Here is a 21009-nt window from a genome sequence, read left to right on the forward strand (position 1 = left end):
ATGGCCAGTTGTAACAACCCCAGAGGAGTTACGTAGGATCATTCGAAGTCACATAATTCAAAAAGAAAAAGACATACGATACTACTAATACATGGAATATAAACGAGGCTACAAATGAACTGAATTACAAAACAGAACGGGGTCTCAGATTTAGAAAACCAACTTATGCTTGCTTAAGGATAAAGGAGAGTTGGGGTGCTGCATAAAACCAGAGATTGAAATTAGCACAGATACCGTTCCATAAGCCAAATATGTAATAGAAAAAACCTACTCCCTGGCCAACGAAATGGACTCAACACCCCATATTCAGCACCTAGGAATATACGGGACGAGTAAGAGTCTTAATACCTATGGATTTATATGTCTCGGTAAGAGAATCAAGCGTGTGTACAGTGACATAAACGCAGCAGTGAAAATCAGCTAAATCCCATTATCAAAATAAATTTCAAAAACAAAACACAATGACAGTGAAATAGAGAGCAATTCTTAAATAATTCATTCAGGGCTTGTGATGCAACCTGGATTTACCACATCTACACCCAGAGATGGGTGAGACATAAGGCTGGACACTTCGGGCTGATAGCATTGGTGAGGTTCCGTAAGCAAATGCAGACCCTTTGAAGTCATACTGCATGGTACCCATTCCATGGGTCCCAACTCTCCAGGTTTAAGGGATTCTTCCTTCAACTTAAACATGCTTGGGAACCCCAGAGTATGGTGCACCACGTGACTGGGAAGTCTTTTCAAATGCATCTCAGTTTTCGTCCCCTTTTACTCGTATTCACAATTCCAGACCATTTACTAACACTCTCCCCACTTGGAGAGTCAGTGCCTTTAACCTCCTGTTTGGCACAGTTTGCAATTTCCGCACAAGATGAACAGGAATAGGGAGAACAAATGAGTGACTAGCTGTAGGTGTCTGCGCGGGCAAATTTTATGCTCATTTCCCACCAGGAAGAGGAATTAACCAAAGGCTCAGCATGCCGTGCCGGAACCAGATTAGGGCCTGAAGCAATCCTGCGGGTTTGCGGATAGCTCACAAGAAAGCGAGTTGAAGAAAGGAGCTCAGGGACACTGTAATTCACAAACGGGCAGAGTTATAATTGACAGCTATCGTCCAAAAATATATTGAAGGTAGGCTGCGAAGAGGACTTGAAAGCGGGGCAGAATTGCAGGAAAACGATTTCAGGGGGTAGACTGGAATTGCATTTAAAGCATAGGAAAAGAGGCAGAACGTCGACAATGATGCTTTGGCCAAAAAGGGCGTATGCGTTTTTTCCTGAACATATTCAGGAAAAAACGCATACGCCCTTTTTGGCCAACCAAGCAAGCATGTTAAAGTAATCTGCACTACAATGAAGTCTCACTGCCCCCCGGTCAAAAGGGCCATCTGAAAAAAGTGTAAAATCCAGAAAGGCAGCACAGGCCATGGAGAACAGGAAGCCTTGTTATGCTGATGGGCGGGATGTAAATTGCCAACAGCCACTCTGGAGAAGTGTATGGTGTTTCCTCAAACACCTAAAAAACAAAGCAACGGAGCCTACGGCACTTCCACTTATGGTCCTATAGTTTAGGGAAATTAAAATCAAAAAGACGCAGCCACCCCAAATTTTCGAATGGCTCTGTTTACAATATACTCATCTATGGTACAAGTTAAATATCCCAGAAAGCGGAAAATGGATAAAGAAGTTGTGCTACGAACGTACAATGGAATATCACTCAGCAATGAAATCTATGTCTTCAGGCCCGTCGCGGCATAACGAGTGGATTCAGGTATGAAGACTCTAAGTGAAATTAGTCACACAGAGAAAGAAACATCATAAGATATCACTAATACACGGAATGTAAACTTGGCTACACATGAACTGAATTACAAAACAGAACAGGGCCTCAAATTTAGAAAACCAACCAATGCTTGCTTAAGGCGAAAGGTGAGTTGGGGTGCTGCATAAAACCAGAGATTGAAATTAGCACAGATACCGTTCCATAAGTCAAATATGCAATAGTCAAGACCTACTCCTTGCTCAATAAAATAGACTCAACACCCCAAATTCAACGCCTAGGAATATACCTGACTAGTAAGAATCTTAAAACCCATGGATTTATATGTCTCCATAAGAGAATCAAGCGTGTGTACAGCGGTATAAACGCAGCAGTGAAAATCCGATAAATCCCATTATCAAAATGAATTATAAAAACAAAACACAATGACAGTGAAATAGAAAGCAATTCTTAAATAATTCATTCAGGACTTGTGATGCAACCTGGATTTACCATATCTACACCCAGAGCTGGGTGAGACATAAGGCCGGACACTTTGAGCTGATAGCATTGGTGAGGTTCGGTGAGCAAATGCAGACCCTTTGAAGTCATACTGCATGATACCCATTCCATGGGTCCCAACTCTCCAGGTTTAAGGGATTCTTCCTTTAGCTAAAACATGCATGGGAAACCCAGAGTATGGTCCCTGTGACTGCGCAACGTTTTTAAATGCATCTAAGTTTTCGTCCCCTGATACTCGGGTTGACCATTCCGGACGGTATAATAACACTCTCCCCGCTTGGAGAGTCAGTGCCTTTAACCTCCTGTTTGACACAGTGTGCAATTTCTGCGCAAGATGAACAGGAATAGGGAGAAACAATGAGAGACTAGCTGTAGGTGTCTGCACGGGCAAATTTATGCTCATTTCCCTCCAGGAAGTGGAATTAACCAAAGGCTCAGCATGCCGGGCCGGAACCAGATTAGGGCCTGAAGCAATCCTGCGGTTTTGCGGCCAGCTCACAAGGAAACGAGTTGAAGAAAGGAGCTCAGGGGCACTGTCATTCACAAACCTGCAGAGTTATAAATGACAACTATCGTCCAGAAATACATTGAAGAAGGCTGCGAAGAGGACTTGACAGCGGGGCAGAATTGCTGGAAAACGATTTCAGGGGGTAGACTGGAATTGCATTTAAAGCATAGGAAAGAGTCATAACGTCGACAATGATGCACTTGGCCAAAAAGGGCGTATGCGTTTTTACCTGAATATATTCAGGAAATAACGCATACGCACATTTTGGCCAAACAAGCAAGCGTGTAAAGGAAATCTGCACTACAATGAAGTCTCACTGCCCCCCGGTCAAAAGGGCCTTCTGAAAAAAGTGTAAAATCCAGAAAGGCAGGACAGGCCATGGAGAACAGGGAGCCTTGTTATGCTGATGGACGGGATATAAATTGCCAACAGCCACTCTGGAGAAGTGTATGGTGTTTCCTGAAACACCTAAAAAACAAAGCAACGGAGCGTACGGCACTTCCACTTAAGCTCCTATAGCTTAGGGAAATTAAAATCCAAAAGACACAGCCACTCTAAAATTTCAGAAGGCTCTGTTTACAAGAACCTCATCTACGGTACAAGTTAAATATCCCAGAAAGCGAAAAATGGATAAAGAAGTTGTGGTACGAACGTACTTTGGAATAACACTCAGCAATGAAATCTAGGTCATCAGGCCCTTCGCGGCATAATGAGTGGATTCAGGTACGATGATTCTAAGTGAAATAAGTCACACAAAACAAGAAACATCATAAGATATCACTAATACACGGAATGTAAACTTGGCTACACATGAACTGAATTACAAAACAGAACAGGGACTCAAATTTAGAAAAGCAACCAATGATTGCTTAAGGGCAAAGGTGAGTAGGGGTGCTGCATAAAACCAGAGATTGAAATTAGCACAGATACCGTTCCATAAGCCAAGTATGTAATAGTCAAGACCTACTCCTTGCTCAACGACATGGACTCAACACCGCATATTCAACGCCTAGGAATACACCTGACTAGTAAGAATCTTCAAACCCATGGATTTATATGTCTCTGTAAGAGAATCAAGCGTGTGTACAGCGGCATAAAAGCAGCAGTGAAAATCCGATAAATCCCGTTATCAAACTAAATTACAAAAACAAAACACAATGACAGTGAAATAGAGAGCAATTCTTAAATAATTCATTCAGGGCTTGTGATGCAACCTGGATTTACCACATCTACACCCAGAGCTGGGTGAGACATAAGGCTGGACACTTCTGACTGATAGTATTGGTGAGGTTCAGTGAGCAAATGCAGACCGTTTGAAGTCATACTGCATGGTACCCATTCCATGGGTCCCAACTCTCCAGGTTTAAGGAATTCTTCCTTCAGCTTAAACATGCTTGGGAATCCCAGAGTATGGTCCGCCGTGTGACTGGGAAACGATTTTAAATGCTTCTCAGGTTTCGTTCCCTGGTACTTGGGTTCACCATTCCAGACGCTTTACTAACTCTCTACCCACTTGGAGAGTCAGTGCCTTTAACCTCCTGTTTGGCACAGTTTGCAATTTCTGCGCAAGATGAACAGGAATAGGGAGAACCAATGAGAGACTAGCTTTAGGGTCTGCACGGGCAACTTAAATGTTCATTTCCCACCAGAAAGAGGAATTTACCAAAGTCTCAGCGTGCCGTGCCGAAACCATTTTAGGGCCTGAAGCAATCCTGTGGGTTTGCGGCCAGCTCACAAGCAAGCGAGTTGAAGAAAGGAGCTCAGGGACACTGTAATTAACAAACCTGCAGAGTTATAAATGACAGGTATCATACAAAAATATATTGAAGTAAGGCTGCGAAGAGGGCTTGAAACGGGGCAGAATTCCAGGAATATGATTTCAGGAGGTAGACGGGCAGTGCTCTGAAAGCATAGGAGAAGAGGCCGATCCTCGACAATGATGCACTTGGTCAAAAAGTGCATATGCGTTTTTTCAGGGCCCTCATTAAAGAGGGTAGGAGGCTCCCAGCATGCTTTCGTGGCCAACAGTGGGCCCACATCGCCAAGGCGATGTGAGCCAGCCAGGCAGGAGTGACCTCACATCAGAGGGCCCACCTCACAGAAGGGTAAGGAACCCAGCCAGGATCAGACTCTCACCAGAGTGCCCACATCAGCAAGGGGCTGTGAACCACGCAGGAGTATCATCACACCCGTGGGGCCACATCACCAAAAGTTGAGGTACACAAAAAGTGTGGCCTCAAACCAGAGGACCCACATCACCATGAGTTTCAGAGCGAGGCAGGCAGGATTAACCTCACAACACATGGCCCATTGTATAAAAAAGGTGAGGAACCCAGCAGTTGGAACATCCCAGCAGGCGGCCCAGAGCACCGAGGCTATGGGATCCAGGCAGTGATGAACTCACAACAGAGGGCCCTCATCATGAAACTGTGAGCAAACCAGCCGTTGTGACCTCAGAGCACAAGGCCCACATCCCCATGGGGAAGGGAACCAAGCAGGAGTGTCATCGCACCAGTGGGCACACATCAGAAAATGTGGGGAGCCCAGCAGTTAGGGCCTGACGCCAGAGGGCTCTCATCACCGAGGAGAGGAGGCTCCCAGCAGGCTCCAACTGCTACCAGAGGGCCGCCATCGCCAATGCGGGATGTGCCAGCCAGGCAGGAGTGACCTCAGAGCAGAGGGCCCACCTCACAAAAGTGTGAGGAACCCAAAGAGGATCAGACTCTCACCACAGGGCCCACATCACCAAGGGAATGGGAACCAGGCTGGAGTGTCCTCACACCAGTGAGGCGTCATCACCGAAATGTGAGTGACCCAGCACACGTGGCCTCAAACCAGAGGACACACATCACCAAGGGGCTGGGAGTGAGGCAGGCAGGAGGAGCCTCAAAACATAGGGCCCATGGAATAAAAATGGTGAGGAATCCAGCAGCTGGAACCTCCCAGCAGGCGGCCAGGAGCAGCGAGGCTATGGGATCCAGACCTGACTGAACTCAAAACAGAGGGCCCTCATCATGAAACTCTGAGCAACCCAGCCGTTGGGACCTCAGAGCAGAAGGCCCACATTCCCATGTGGTTGGGAACATGGCATAAGTGTACTCGCACCACAGGGCACACATCAGAGAATTTTGGGAGCTCAGAAGTTAGGGCCTGATGCCAGAGGGCCCTCATTACCAAGGGGAGGAGACTCCAAGCAGGCACCAACTCCCAACTGAGGGCCCATGTCGCCAAGGGGACGTGTGACAGCCAGGCAGGAGTGACCTCACAGCAGAGGGCCTACCTCACAGAAGGGTGAGGAACCCAGCCAGGATAAGACTCTCACCAGAGGGCCCACATCACCAAGGGGATCAGAAACAGGCAGGACTGTCTTCACACCAGTGTGGCCACATCATAGAAAGGTGAGGAACCCAGCACATGTGGCCTAAACCAGAAGACCCACATCTCCAAGGGGCTCGGAGTGAGGCAGGCAGGAGGAGCCTCAAAACACAGGGCCCATAGAATAAAAAAGCTGAGGAATCCTGCAGTGGGAACCTCCCAGCAGGCGGCCCAGAGCACCGAGTCTATGCGATCCAGGCTGCAGTGAACTCACAGCAGAGGGCCCACATCATGAAACTGTGAGCAACCCATCCATTGGGACCTCAGAGCAGAAGGCCCACATCCCCATGGGGATGGGAACCTCGCAGGAGTGTCCTCACACCACTTAGCACGTATCAGAAAATGTGGGTACCCAGCAGTTAGGGCCTGATGCAAGAGGGCCGTCATCACCGAGGGGAGGAGGCTCCCAGCAGGCTCCAACTGCCACAAGAGGGCCGATGTTGCCCTGGCGGGGTGTGCCAGCCAGGCAGGAGTGACCTCACAGCAGAGGGCCCACCTCACAGAAGGGTGAGGAACCCAGCCAGGATCAGACTCTCACCAGAGGGCCCACATCATCAAAGGGATAGGAACCAGGCAGGAGTGTCCTCACACCAGTGGGGCCACATCATCGAAAGGTGAGGGACCCAGCACACGTGGCCTCAAACAAGAGGACACACATCACCAAGGGGCTGGGAGTGAGGCAGGCAGGAGGAGTCTCAAAACAGAGGGCCCATAGAAGAAAAAAGGTGAGGAATCCCGCAGTTGGAACCTCCCAGCAGGTGGCCAGGAGCAGCGAGGCTATGGGATCCAGGCCGGAGTGAACTCACACCTGAGGGCCCTCATCATGAAACTGAGCAACCCAACGTTGGGACCTCAGAGCAGAAGGCCCACATTCCCATGGGGTTGGGAAACTGGCAGGAGTGTACTCGCGCCACAGGGCGCACATCAGAAAATTTTTGGAGCCCAGGAGTTACGGCCTGACGCCAGAGGGCCCTCATTACCGAGGGGAGGAGACTCCCAGCAGGCACCAACTCCCACCAGAGGGCCGACGTCGCCAAGGCGGGGTGTGCCAGCCAGGCAGGAGTGACCTCAGAGAAGAGGTCCCACCTCACAGAAGTGTGAGTAACCCAACCAGGATCTGACTCTCACCGGAGGGCCCACATCACCAAGAGGATGGGAACCAGGCAGGAGTGTCCTCACACCAGTGGGGCCACATCAGCCAAAGGTGAGGAACCCAGCACATGTGGCCTCAAACCAGAGGACACACATCACCAAGGGGCTGGGAGTGAGGCAGGTGTCTGGAGGGGCACATTTAACTCTAATTTCCCACCAGGAAGAGGAATTAACCAAAGGCTCAGAGTGACGTGCTGGACCCTGATTACGGCCTGAAGCAAACCTGCGGTTCTGTGGCCAGCTTTCAAGGAAACGAGTTTTAAAGGAAATCACGGGCACTGTAATTCACAAACCTGCAGAGTTATAAATGACAGCTATTGGCAAAAATATATTGAAGTAAGTCTGCAAAGAGGACTTGAAAACGAGGCAGAATTGCAGGAATCATATTTCAGGAGGTAGATTAGAATTGCATTTAAAGTATGTGAAAAGCGGCAGATCTTTGACAGTGATGCACTTGGACAAAAGGGCGTATACATTTTTTCCTGAATATATTCAGGAAAAAACGCATATGCCCTTTTTGGCCAACCAAGCACTCGAGCAATGGAAATCCGCACTACAATGAAGTCTCATTTCCCATTCGTCAAAAGGGCCATCTGAAAAAAGTGTAAAACCCAGATACACAGGACAGGCCATGGAGAACAGGGAGCCTTGTTATGCTGATGGGCGGGATGTAAGTTGCCAACAGACACTGTGGAGATGTTTATGGTGTATCCTGAAACATCTGAAAAACAAAGCTACAGACCCTAGGGCACTTCCACTTTTGGCCCTATAGCTTAGGAAAATTAAAATCAACAAGACACAGCCAACACAAAATTTAGGGCTGCTGTGTTTACAAGAACCTCGAATCCAGTACAAGTTAAATATCCCAGAAAGAAAAAAATGGATAAAGGAGTTGTGCTACTTACGTACAACGGAATATCACTCAGCAATGAAATCAATGTCATCAGGCCTGTAGCAGCAAATTGAGTGGATTTAAGTATGATGATTCTAAGAGAAATAGAGAAATATGTCACACAGAGTAAGATAATTATCATAAGATATCACTAATAGAGAGAGTGTAAACTTGGCTACACTTAAACTGAATTACAAAACCGAACAGAGTCTCACATTTAGATAAAAACTTATGCTTGCTTAAGGGGAAAGTTGAGTTGGGGTGCTGTATAAAACCAGAGATTGTAATTAGCACACATACCGTTCCATAAGCCAAATATGTAATAGACAAGACCTACTCTTTGCTCAACGAAATAGACTCATCCATGGTGTATCACCTCACACCTGTTAGAATGGGCATCATCAGAAAATCTACAAACAACAGATGCTGGAAAGGGTGTGGAGATAAGGAACCCTCTTCCACTATTGTTGGGAATGTAAATTGATACAGTCACTGTGGAGAACATTATGGAGTTTCTTATAAAACTAAGAATAGAATTACCATATGATACAGCAATGCCACTACTGGGCATATACCCAGACAAAACCATAAATCAAAAAGAGACATTCACCGCAATGTTCACTGCATCACTATTTACAATATCCAGGTAATGGAAGCAACCTAAATGCCCACAGACAGACGAATGCATAAAGATGTGGTACATATATAAAATGGAATATCACTAAGCCATAAAAAGGAATGAAATTGGGTCATTTGTAGAGACGTTGATGGATCTAGAGACTGTCATACAGAGTGAAGTAAGTCAGAAATAGAAAAACAAATCTTGTATATTAATGCATATATGTGGAACCTAGAAAAATTGTACAGATGAACCGTTTTGCAAGGCAGAAATAGAGCAACAGATGTAGACAACAAACGTATGAACACAAAGGGGGGAAAGCTGTTGGGGGGTGGTGGTGGGAGGAGTTGAGAGATTGGGATTGGCATGTATACATTTATATGTATAAAATCGATAACCAAAAAGAACCTGCTGTATAAAAAAATAAAATAAAATTCCAAATTACAAAAAGTAAAACAGACAAAATATTCTTCCCTTCACATACATGTATTTATATGAATAAATTATTTCCATGCTTATATCTGTAAATACAAAAAAGAGGAATAAAATCTACCTTGAACCAAAAACGAAAGAAAGAAAACAAAAGAGAACCCACCAGTTACACAGAGGAAAACCGTATCAGGGCACTTGCTCCAGTTGTAAACAATTCTGAAGTTGGTCAGTGGTGGGGAATCATCTCCCATTCAGCCAGCAGGCCCCACACAACAAGCGTCCTCATTGCAAAGCTGGGGGACCGTGCCGAGGCATCTGTGAGTAAACGTGGGCTGAGCCCCAGGCCAGCTGCTGCTGAAATGTTCCCACCCTTCCCAGGTAAAACACCTGAATATGTACAAGGACTTGAAAGCCTAGAGGAAGGGCCATGGAGCCACATGAGCACCAGCATGCCAGCCGACTTGGTGCCTGCAGGCCAGCCAGGATGGTCCTGGCCCTGGGTGCTCTTCTGGAAGCTTTCCATTTCCCTGCCTGAGATACCCCTGCTGTCCCGGCCCCCACTGCTTTCTTCCTCACTCACCTCTGCCCAGGGAGAAATTCCAGCGGCAGGTATGGGTGACACATCCTCTTCTTTAGCAGGTGGCATCTTGGCAACTGCTGCAGAAAGTCCAGCAGAGCCCCACTCACACTGGGCCACCAACAAAGCCATGGCCTCTCACTCCCTCCCACCAGTCCAGCCCCGAGACTGCTGACAGGGCAGAGAAAATGGCGTCAGGCACAGCTGCAGGGGCTCTTGCTGCCTGGAGCGGTGTTTATATTGATCTCAACCCAGGCACACCTGGGGAGGGCTGGCCGGCACGGTCAGGCTTCCCAGGCCAGCCAATAATCACCCCTCAGGGGCTCACAGTTGCAGAAACTGGAACTTGCTGAATCGGCCAGGTCCGAGGAACAGGTGTGGGCTCCTGAGAGTCAGGATAGACAAGGGGCTGCAGCTCTGGCTTGTTTTCTAATTATATTATCTGGCCCATGAGTGGGAGACAACTTCAAGAAAACCCTCTCCTAATGAGAGGAACCCAGGAGTCAGGGAGAGGACGGGTGGGTGGTGGGTGGAGACAGAGGCCTGGTGCCCCGGGTGCAGTGGAAGTCTCTGGAAGACCAGGTGGAGGGAGGCCACACAGAGTGATGCCCAGGGTCACAGACCTGTTGGAGCTGCCGTTTCTTAGTTCAAGTCCTGCTCTGAGGTGCTCTGTGTCAGATCTGAGTGACAGGTGAGCTGGGAGTGCTCTGCAATGAGGGCGATGTGCATGGTTCCTGGGTGCCCAGCCCTGCCACAGTACCTGCAAGGGTAGCTCTGTATCCGGGGAGGGGTCTGACCACGAGAGCCCCATGGGCTGCAGGGGAACCTGCCCAGGGAACCCCATATCCTGGGAGGGGCCTGAACACGAGAGCCCCATGGGCTGGGGTGGGGGTGAGGTACCTGCCCAGGTGAGCTCCATATCCTGGGATTGGCCTGGCCTCAAGAGCCCCATGGGCTGCTGGAGTCCTGGTAAAGGATGTCAGGACAGTCAGTGAAGCCACCGAGGATAGACCTCCAGTAGTTCCTAAATCCTACATCCTGCTGGTCATTCTACCAACCACCAGGACATGGTATTCTGTATTAGTCTTCAATGATGCCTTCTTTTGTATTCTAGTAGTCCCAGAGTCACAAGAAATTTTGGCTTGTGAGTGGCAGGACTCAACATACAACTAAAACAATACTTCCGGGCCGTGTTGCCCCAAGGGTTCAAAAATTCCCACACCATCTTTGGGGAAAGCTCAGCTAAAGACCTAAAAGTTCTACCTCTGGAAAAGGAAACACTCCTTCAATATGCAGACGACATTCTGATCGCCAGCCCTACTAAGGAGACCTCTGAACTACCAAGCCAATAAAGGATACAAGTTGTCCAAGAAAAAGCTCAAATATCACAGACTACGGTGACCTGCCTGGGCTTCATTCTCACAGAAGGTCGGAGAAGCCCATCCCAGGAAAGGGAAGAAACAATTTACAGCCTTACCCATTTCTAAAACTAGAAGACAGCTTAGGGGTTCCTGGGGAGGCCAGGGTTTGCTGCTTCTGGATCCCTAACTACAGTCTACTAGCTGGGCCTCTATATGAAACACTGAAAGGAAAAGATGATGATCCTTTTGAATAGAATCCAGAAGTGGCCTTTCAAGAATGGAAAGAGCAGTCAATTCAGACCCTTGCCCTGGAACTCCCTAATTTAGCTAAACCCTTTGACCTTTACATTCCTGGTGAAAGGTGAATCGCCGTTGGAGTATTAGTGCAAAACCTGGGACCACTTGAAATGGAACAATGCAAGAATGCCATCCAGGTAGGATAAACTACGGTCACCAAGGGGCTTGGCCCACCGCCACATCTGGCCAAGATACTGGCAGTATCTGAAAACCTGGAAATCAGCAGCCCAAAAGGCCACCTCCCTCCTAAGGGAAAAGGACCCCACGTGGTGATCCTAACCCCCAACCATGCCCTGAAGTTGCAGGGTTTGCTCCGTGGGCACACTGACCTTGAGTGAGGAGGCCCTCCAACTCCAACCTCCAGAGAGATAACCGGGGCAAAGGGGCACCATGACGACTCGTGTGACCATCACTTGACCTGGAGTTTCTCTCATAAAACAACAAGAGTGTGTCCCAAAAGAGTAGACTACTGCTTGCAGGACTTACTGCACCCAGAGGGGAGGTAATAATCTTGGCAGGGGAACCGTATATCATGCTGTCACCATAGAAGAGCCTACAGACACTGTGATGATGGTGGCCAATAAGACCGGCTGGACTCCTGTTTACTTCAAAAGGCTGTTGACTCAGTGGCCATCATGGTCCTTCATCACCACTGACCCTGGACTGTCTGGGAGTTGAGCAGGCAGGGTCCTGACACCTGGTGCTGTTTTTACGTTAATTCAGGGGCCTAATTGAAGAAAGCGCAGACTACTGGTCAGAGCATCTAGGCTGGCAGAAACGGTCAGCCTAAGGTGGCCGAACAAATGTGGGGCGGGGTGAAACTGGACCTCACAGCGTCACTGCACATCTCCTTCCTGGACCCTTAAAGGTCATTAGAATCTATAACACTACCAATACTTGTGCTCAGGCGGACGAGCAGGGAGGCAGGAGGCCTGGGGACAATCAACGTCACCTGGAGGCTGCTGGGGAGAAGTTCTGACCCTCGCCCACGGGTATGAGGGCTCCTAACTCAGCACTCAGCAGTTACAGATGAAGGGTCTGCACCCTCAGCACTCTAAGAATGAGGAAGGGGACAAAATGCAGAAGAGGGGTTTGTCCCAGGCAAAGCCCCTTAAAAATCCCTGGGAGATAAAAATAGAATCTGGGCAATAAAATAAAGTCTAACCTTTTTTATCCTTTGTGCTTTGTCTAATTTCACGTGCTCCTAGGGTCCCGCATACAGAGGTTCAACAGCCGGCACTTCAGACCAGATTTCCTAGTGCAGAATGGCTGGGTCGACACTTCAGCTCCTGGAGCACAGTGCAGACTCCGCGATATAGAGCCTGAGCTGCAGCCAACTGGGCCCTCGAGAGCTCTGCCCCCTCCCTCCCACTGACTCTGACAGGATCTCTTCACAGCAGCCCAGCCCACAGCCCACGGGGTAGCACATGCTCTCACCTCTCCATTCTCTGATCAAAATATAAAGTTTCCTTTGCTTCTGAACCAAACTCAGTCTCAATCTGTTGGCTCCAATGACACTGGGCAGGGGGACACTTGTTGGGGTCCACTCTGGAGGATCAGTAACAGAAATTGAGAACATTGTATCTTCAATGAACAGATGTGTGAGCCAAACTGTAATTAACATAGAACAGTGTATAAGGCTCGGGCAAAATAAGATGTTTCTAACACTTCCATTTGATATTTCCATCACTTTATTATAAGCAAGTTCAGTGAAAAGGTCTTATTTGTCAGGTCAATACTAGAGAAACGAAGTGATTTCTTTCCAAGGATGTACATCTAATAATCTTGGTTAAAGCTTCAATCTTGTTTTAAATGCTTTTCCATTGAAAATGATACCTCTCTTTCAGCTCCCCCATTTCTGAGAAGTATAAAATCTTATAATTTATTAAGACCAAATGGGAAAGGTGGGAGGAGGGATAAATTAACAGTTTGGGATTAACACATACACACTGCTATGTATAAAATCGATCATCAACAAGGAACTACTGTATAGCACAGGGAACTACACTCAATATTTTGCAATAACCTATAAGGGGAAATAATCTGAAAAAGAATAGATGTTTTTATTGACATCATCTATTAATGACAGTTAAAATGGAACCTAAGGGAAGCCAGTGCTGAGTGCTTCTGACCCTGAAGACTTCAATCATCTAAAGTTTGGACTCTGCCTACTTCCCAAGGCCCTTAATGAACCTATGTGTAGCCGTAGCTTAAAAAATTCCCCAGTTTGGGTTGTGGAGAGACACTGATTTTGAAAAAGCCCTGGTGTCCTCCTCACATGAATGGGACACTTCCTACACCTAAAACATGCCTGTCACACCCAGAGGATGGTATACCGTCTGATCAGGAAGAGTTTGGAAAAGGCATCTCATCTCCTCATCTCCCGGTGCTCGGGTTCACCCCTCCAGCGTCTTTACGAACAGTCTCCCCACTTGGAGATGTCAGCACTGTCAACATCCTGTTTGGAATTTGTCCAGAGGATGAAGCAGAAGGAGGAGGAACAATGAGTGACAAGTCCTAGGTGTTCGGACAGGCACATGTCACTCTAATTTCCAATCAGGAAGACGAATTGACCAAAGGCTAGGGTTGCCCATGGAAACAGAATAGGGCTTGAGGAAATCCCGCTGCTTTGTGGCCAGTTCCCATAAACAGAAGTTGAAAAATGGAACTCAGGGACACTAAAATTCACGAAACTGCAGAGTTGAAAATATCTCTCACTGAAAAATGTCTTGAGGAAAGTCAGAGAAAAGGACTTGTAAGCAACGGAGAATGGCAGGAAAGGGATTGGAAGAGGTAGAAAGGACTCGCCATTAAGCACAAGAAAAGGGGCTGAACATTGCCAACATTGCAGTTGGCCAAAAAGGGTGTATGCGTCTTTTTCTGTATATATTCAAGAAAAGGGCATACACTTTTTTAGCCAACCAAACAGGTGGGCACTGGAAATCAATACTACAAAACATATCACTTCGCATCAGTCAGAAGAGCCTTCCTCGTAAAGTGTAAACACCAGAAATGCAGGACAGGGCAAGGAGAAAAGGGAGCCCTGTGAGGCTTATAGTGGAAATGTATATTGCCAACGGTCACTCTGGATAAGTGTATTGTGTTTACTAAAGCATCTAAAAAATGAGCTACAGAGCACAGGGCACTTGCACTCATGGACGTATATCTTGGGAAAAACAAAAATGGAGAGGACACAGGCACCCCAATGTTTACCGCCTCTCTGTTTAAAAGATCCTCGACTAGGATATAATTTATATGTCTGTGGAGGGAAAAAATGGATAGAGATGTGGCACTTATGTAGAGTGGAATATTACTCAGCCTGAAAATCAATGAAATATGTCCAGCTGTAACAACCCCAGAGGAGTTACGTATGATCATTCGAAGTCACATAATTCAAAAAGAAAAAGACATACGATACTACTAATACATGGAATATAAACGAGGCTACAAATGAACTGAATTACAAAACAGAACGGGGTCTCAGATTTAGAAAACCAACTTATGCTTGCTTAAGGATAAAGGAGAGTTGGGGTGCTGCATAAAACCAGAGATTGAAATTAGCACAGATACCGTTCCATAAGCCAAATATGTAATAGAAAAAACCTACTCCCTGGCCAACGAAATGGACTCAACACCCCATATTCAGCACCTAGGAATATACGGGACGAGTAAGAGTCTTAATACCTATGGATTTATATGTCTCGGTAAGAGAATCAAGCGTGTGTACAGTGACATAAACGCAGCAGTGAAAATCAGCTAAATCCCATTATCAAAATAAATTTCAAAAACAAAACACAATGACAGTGAAATAGAGAGCAATTCTTAAATAATTCATTCAGGGCTTGTGATGCAACCTGGATTTACCACATCTACACCCAGAGATGGGTGAGACATAAGGCTGGACACTTCGGGCTGATAGCATTGGTGAGGTTCCGTAAGCAAATGCAGACCCTTTGAAGTCATACTGCATGGTACCCATTCCATGGGTCCCAACTCTCCAGGTTTAAGGGATTCTTCCTTCAACTTAAACATGCTTGGGAACCCCAGAGTATGGTGTACCGTGTGACCGGGAAGTCTTTTCAAATGCATCTCAGTTTTCGTCCCCTTTTACCCGTGTTCACAATTCCAGACCATTTACTAACACTCTCACCACTTGGAGAGTCAGTGCCTTTAACCTCCTGTTTGGCACAGTTTGCAATTTCCGCACAAGATGAACAGGAATAGGGAGAACAAATGAGTGACTAGCTGTAGGTGTCTGCACGGACAAATTTTATGCTCATTTCCCACCAGGAAGAGGAATTAACCAAAGGCTCAGCATGCCGTGCGGGAATCAGATTAGGGCCTGAAGCAATCCTGCGGTTTTGCGGCCAGCTCACAAGGAAACGAGTTGAAGAAAGGAGCTCAGGGGCACTGTCATTCACAAACCTGCAGAGTTATAAATGACAACTATCGTCCAGAAATACATTGAAGAAGGCTGCGAAGAGGACTTGACAGCGGGTCAGAATTGCTGGAAAACGATTTCAGGGGGTAGACTGGAATTGCATTTAAAGCATAGGAAATAGTCATAACGTCGACAATGATGCACTTGGCCAAAAAGGGCGTATGCGTTTTTACCTGAATATATTCAGGAAATAACGCATACGCACTTTTTGGCCAACCAAGCAAGCGTGTAAAGGAAATCTGCACTACAATGAAGTCTCACTGCCCCCCGGTCAAAAGGGCCTTCTGAAAAAAGTGTAAAATCCAGAAAGGCAGGACAGGCCATGGAGAACAGGGAGCCTTGTTATGCTGATGGACGGGATATAAATTGCCAACAGCCACTCTGGAGAAGTGTATGGTGTTTCCTGAAACACCTAAAAAACAAAGCAACGGAGCGTACGCACTTCCACTTAAGCTCCTATAGCTTAGGGAAATTAAAATCCAAAAGACACAGCCACTCTAAAATTTCAGAAGGCTCTGTTTACAAGAACCTCATCTACGGTTCAAGTTAAATATCCCAGAAAGCGAAAAATGGATAAAGAAGTTGTGGTACGAACATACTTTGGAATAACACTCAGCAATGAAATCTAGGTCATCAGGCCCATCGCGGCATAATGAGTGGATTCAGGTACGATGATTCTAAGTGAAATAAGTCACACAAAACAAGAAACATCATAAGATATCACTAATACACGGAATGTAAACTTGGCTACACATGAACTGAATTACAAAACAGAACAGGGACTCAAATTTAGAAAAGCAACCAATGCTTGCTTAAGGGCAAAGGTGAGTAGGGGTGCTGCATAAAACCAGAGATTGAAATTAGCACAGATACCGTTCCATAAGCCAAATATGTAATAGTCAAGACCTACTCCTTGCTCAACGACATGGACTCAACACCGCATATTCAACGCCTAGGAATACACCTGACTAGTAAGAATCTTCAAACCCATGGATTTATATGTCTCTGTAAGAGAATCAAGCGTGTGTACAGCGGCATAAAAGCAGCAGTGAAAATCCGATAAATCCCGTTATCAAACTAAATTACAAAAACAAAACACAATGACAGTGAAATAGAGAGCAATTCTTAAATAATTCATTCAGGGCTTGTGATGCAACCTGGATTTACCACATCTACACCCAGAGCTGGGTGAGACATAAGGCTGGACACTTCTGACTGATAGTATTGGTGAGGTTCAGTGAGCAAATGCAGACCGTTTGAAGTCATACTGCATGGTACCCATTCCATGGGTCCCAACTCTCCAGGTTTAAGGAATTCTTCCTTCAGCTTAAACATGCTTGGGAATCCCAGAGTATGGTTCGCCGTGTGACCTGGAAACGATTTTAAATGCTTCTCAGGTTTCGTTCCCTGGTACTTGGGTTCACCATTCCAGACGCTTTACTAACTCTCTACCCACTTGGAGAGTCAGTGCCTTTAACCTCCTGTTTGGCACAGTTTGCAATTTCTGCGCAAGATGAACAGGAATAGGGAGAACCAATGAGAGACTAGCTTTAGGGTCTGCACGGGCAACTTAAATGTTCATTTCCCACCAGAAAGAGGAATTTACCAAAGTCTCAGCGTGCCGTGCCGAAACCATTTTAGGGCCTGAAGCAATCCTGTGGGTTTGCGGCCAGCTCACAAGCAAGCGAGTTGAAGAAAGGAGCTCAGGGACACTGTAATTAACAAACCTGCAGAGTTATAAATGACAGGTATCATACAAAAATATATTGAAGTAAGGCTGCGAAGAGGGCTTGAAACGGGGCAGAATTCCAGGAATATGATTTCAGGAGGTAGACGGGCAGCGCTCTGAAAGCATAGGAGAAGAGGCCGATCCTCGACAATGATGCACTTGGTCAAAAAGTGCATATGCGTTTTTTCAGGGCCCTCATTAAAGAGGGTAGGAGGCTCCCAGCATGCTTTCGTGGCCAACAGTGGGCCCACATCGCCAAGGCGATGTGAGCCAGCCAGGCAGGAGTGACCTCACATCAGAGGGCCCACCTCACAGAAGGGTAAGGAACCCAGCCAGGATCAGACTCTCACCAGAGTGCCCACATCAGCAAGGGGCTGTGAACCACGCAGGAGTATCATCACACCCGTGGGGCCACATCATCAAAAGTTGAGGTACACAAAAAATGTGGCCTCAAACCAGAGGACCCACATCACCATGAGTTTCGGAGCGAGGCAGGCAGGATTAACCTCACAACACATGGCCCATTGTATAAAAAAGGTGAGGAACCCAGCAGTTGGAACATCCCAGCAGGCGGCCCAGAGCACCGAGGCTATGGGATCCAGGCAGTGATGAACTCACAACAGAGGGCCCTCATCATGAAACTGTGAGCAAACCAGCCGTTGTGACCTCAGAGCACAAGGCCCACATCCCCATGGGGAAGGGAACCAAGCAGGAGTGTCATCGCACCAGTGGTCACACATCAGAAAATGTGGGGAGCCCAGCAGTTAGGGCCTGACACCAGAGGGCTCTCATCACCGAGGAGAGGAGGCTCCCAGCAGGCTCCAACTGCTACCAGAAGGCCGCCATCACCAATGCGGGATGTGCCAGCCAGGCAGGAGTGACCTCAGAGCAGAGGGCCCACCTCACAAAAGTGTGAGGAACCCAAAGAGGATCAGACTCTCACCACAGGGCCCACATCACCAAGGGAATGGGAACCAGGCTGGAGTGTCCTCACACCAGTGAGGCGTCATCACCGAAATGTGAGTGACCCAGCACACGTGGCCTCAAACCAGAGGACACACATCACCAAGGGGCTGGGAGTGAGGCAGGCAGGAGGAGCCTCAAAACATAGGGCCCATGGAATAAAAATGGTGAGGAATCCAGCAGCTGGAACCTCCCAGCAGGCGGCCAGGAGCAGCGAGGCTATGGGATCCAGACCTGACTGAACTCAAAACAGAGGGCCCTCATCATGAAACTCTGAGCAACCCAGCCATTGGGACCTCAGAGCAGAAGGCCCACATTCCCATGTGGTTGGGAACATGGCATAAGTGTACTCGCACCACAGGGCACACATCAGAGAATTTTGGGAGCTCAGAAGTTAGGGCCTGATGCCAGAGGGCCCTCATTACCAAGGGGAGGAGACTCCAAGCAGGCACCAACTCCCAACTGAGGGCCCATGTCGCCAAGGGGACGTGTGACAGCCAGGCAGGAGTGACCTCACAGCAGAGGGCCTACCTCACAGAAGGGTGAGGAACCCAGCCAGGATAAGACTCTCACCAGAGGGCCCACATCACCAAGGGGATCAGAAACAGGCAGGACTGTCTTCACACCAGTGTGGCCACATCATAGAAAGGTGAGGAACCCAGCACATGTGGCCTAAACCAGAAGACCCACATCTCCAAGGGGCTCGGAGTGAGGCAGGCAGGAGGAGCCTCAAAACACAGGGCCCATAGAATAAAAAAGCTGAGGAATCCTGCAGTGGGAACCTCCCAGCAGGCGGCCCAGAGCACCGAGTCTATGCGATCCAGGCTGCAGTGAACTCACAGCAGAGGGCCCACATCATGAAACTGTGAGCAACCCATCCATTGGGACCTCAGAGCAGAAGGCCCACATCCCCATGGGGATGGGAACCTCGCAGGAGTGTCCTCACACCACTTAGCACGTATCAGAAAATGTGGGTACCCAGCAGTTAGGGCCTGATGCAAGAGGGCCGTCATCACCGAGGGGAGGAGGCTCCCAGCAGGCTCCAACTGCCACAAGAGGGCCGATGTTGCCCTGGCGGGGTGTGCCAGCCAGGCAGGAGTGACCTCACAGCAGAGGGCCCACCTCACAGAAGGGTGAGGAACCCAGCCAGGATCAGACTCTCACCAGAGGGCCCACATCATCAAAGGGATAGGAACCAGGCAGGAGTGTCCTCACACCAGTGGGGCCACATCATCGAAAGGTGAGGGACCCAGCACACGTGGCCTCAAACCAGAGGACACACATCACCAAGGGGCTGGGAGTGAGGCAGGCAGGAGGAGTCTCCAAACAGAGGGCTCATAGAAGAAAAAAGGTGAGGAATCCCGCAGTTGGAACCTCCCCGCAGGCGGCCAGGAGCAGCGAGGCTATGGGATCCAGGCCGGAGTGAACTCACACCAGAGGGCCCTCATCATGAAACTGAGCCACCCACTGTTGGGACCTCAGAGCAGAAGGCCCATATTCCCATGGGGTTGGAAACCTGGCAGGAGTGTACTCACACCACAGGGCGCACATCAGAAAATTTTTGGAGCCCAGGAGTTACGGCCTGACGCCAGAGGGCCCTCATTACCGAGGGGAGGAGACTCCCAGCAGGCACCAACTCCCAACTGAGGGCCCACGTCGCCAAGGTGACGTGTGCCAGTCAGGCAGGAGTGACCTCACAGCAGAGGGCCTACCTCACAGAAGGGTGAGGAAACCAGCCAGGATAAGACTCTCACCAGAGAGCCCACATCACCAAGGGGACCGGAACAAGGCAGGAGTGTCCTCACACCAGTGTGGCCACATTATAGAAAGGTGAGGAACCCAGCACATGTGGCCTAAACCAGAGGACCCACATTTCCAAGGTGCTCCGAGTGAGGCAGGCAGGAGTAGCCTAACAACACAGGGCCCACAGAATAAAAAATGTGAGGAATCCAGCAGTTGGAACCCCCCAGCAGGTGGCCCAGAGTACGGAGTCTATGGGATCCAGGCCACAGTGAACTCACAGCAGAGGGCTCACATCATGACACTGTGAGCAACCCAGCTGGTGGGACCTCAGAGCAGAAGGCCCACATCCCCATGGGGATGGGAACGTGGCAGGAGTGTACTCGCACGACAGGGCACATATCAGAAAATTTTGGGAGCCCATGAGTTAGGGCCTGACGCCAGAGGGCCCTCATTACCGAGGGGAGGAGACTCCCAGCAGGCACCAACTCCCAACTGAGGACCCACATCGCCAAGGTGATGTGTGCCAGCCAGGCAGGAGTGACCTCACAGCAGAGGGCCCACCTCCCAGAAGGGTGAGGAATCCAGCCAGGATCAGACTCTCACCAGAGGGCCCCCATCACCAAGGGGATGGGAACCA

Source organism: Delphinapterus leucas, chromosome 1 (genome assembly GCF_059928025.1).
Source record: "Delphinapterus leucas isolate spDelLeu-1000000601 "Yukka" chromosome 1, BTC_Dleu_Yukka2, whole genome shotgun sequence".
Taxonomy (NCBI): domain Eukaryota; kingdom Metazoa; phylum Chordata; class Mammalia; order Artiodactyla; family Monodontidae; genus Delphinapterus; species Delphinapterus leucas.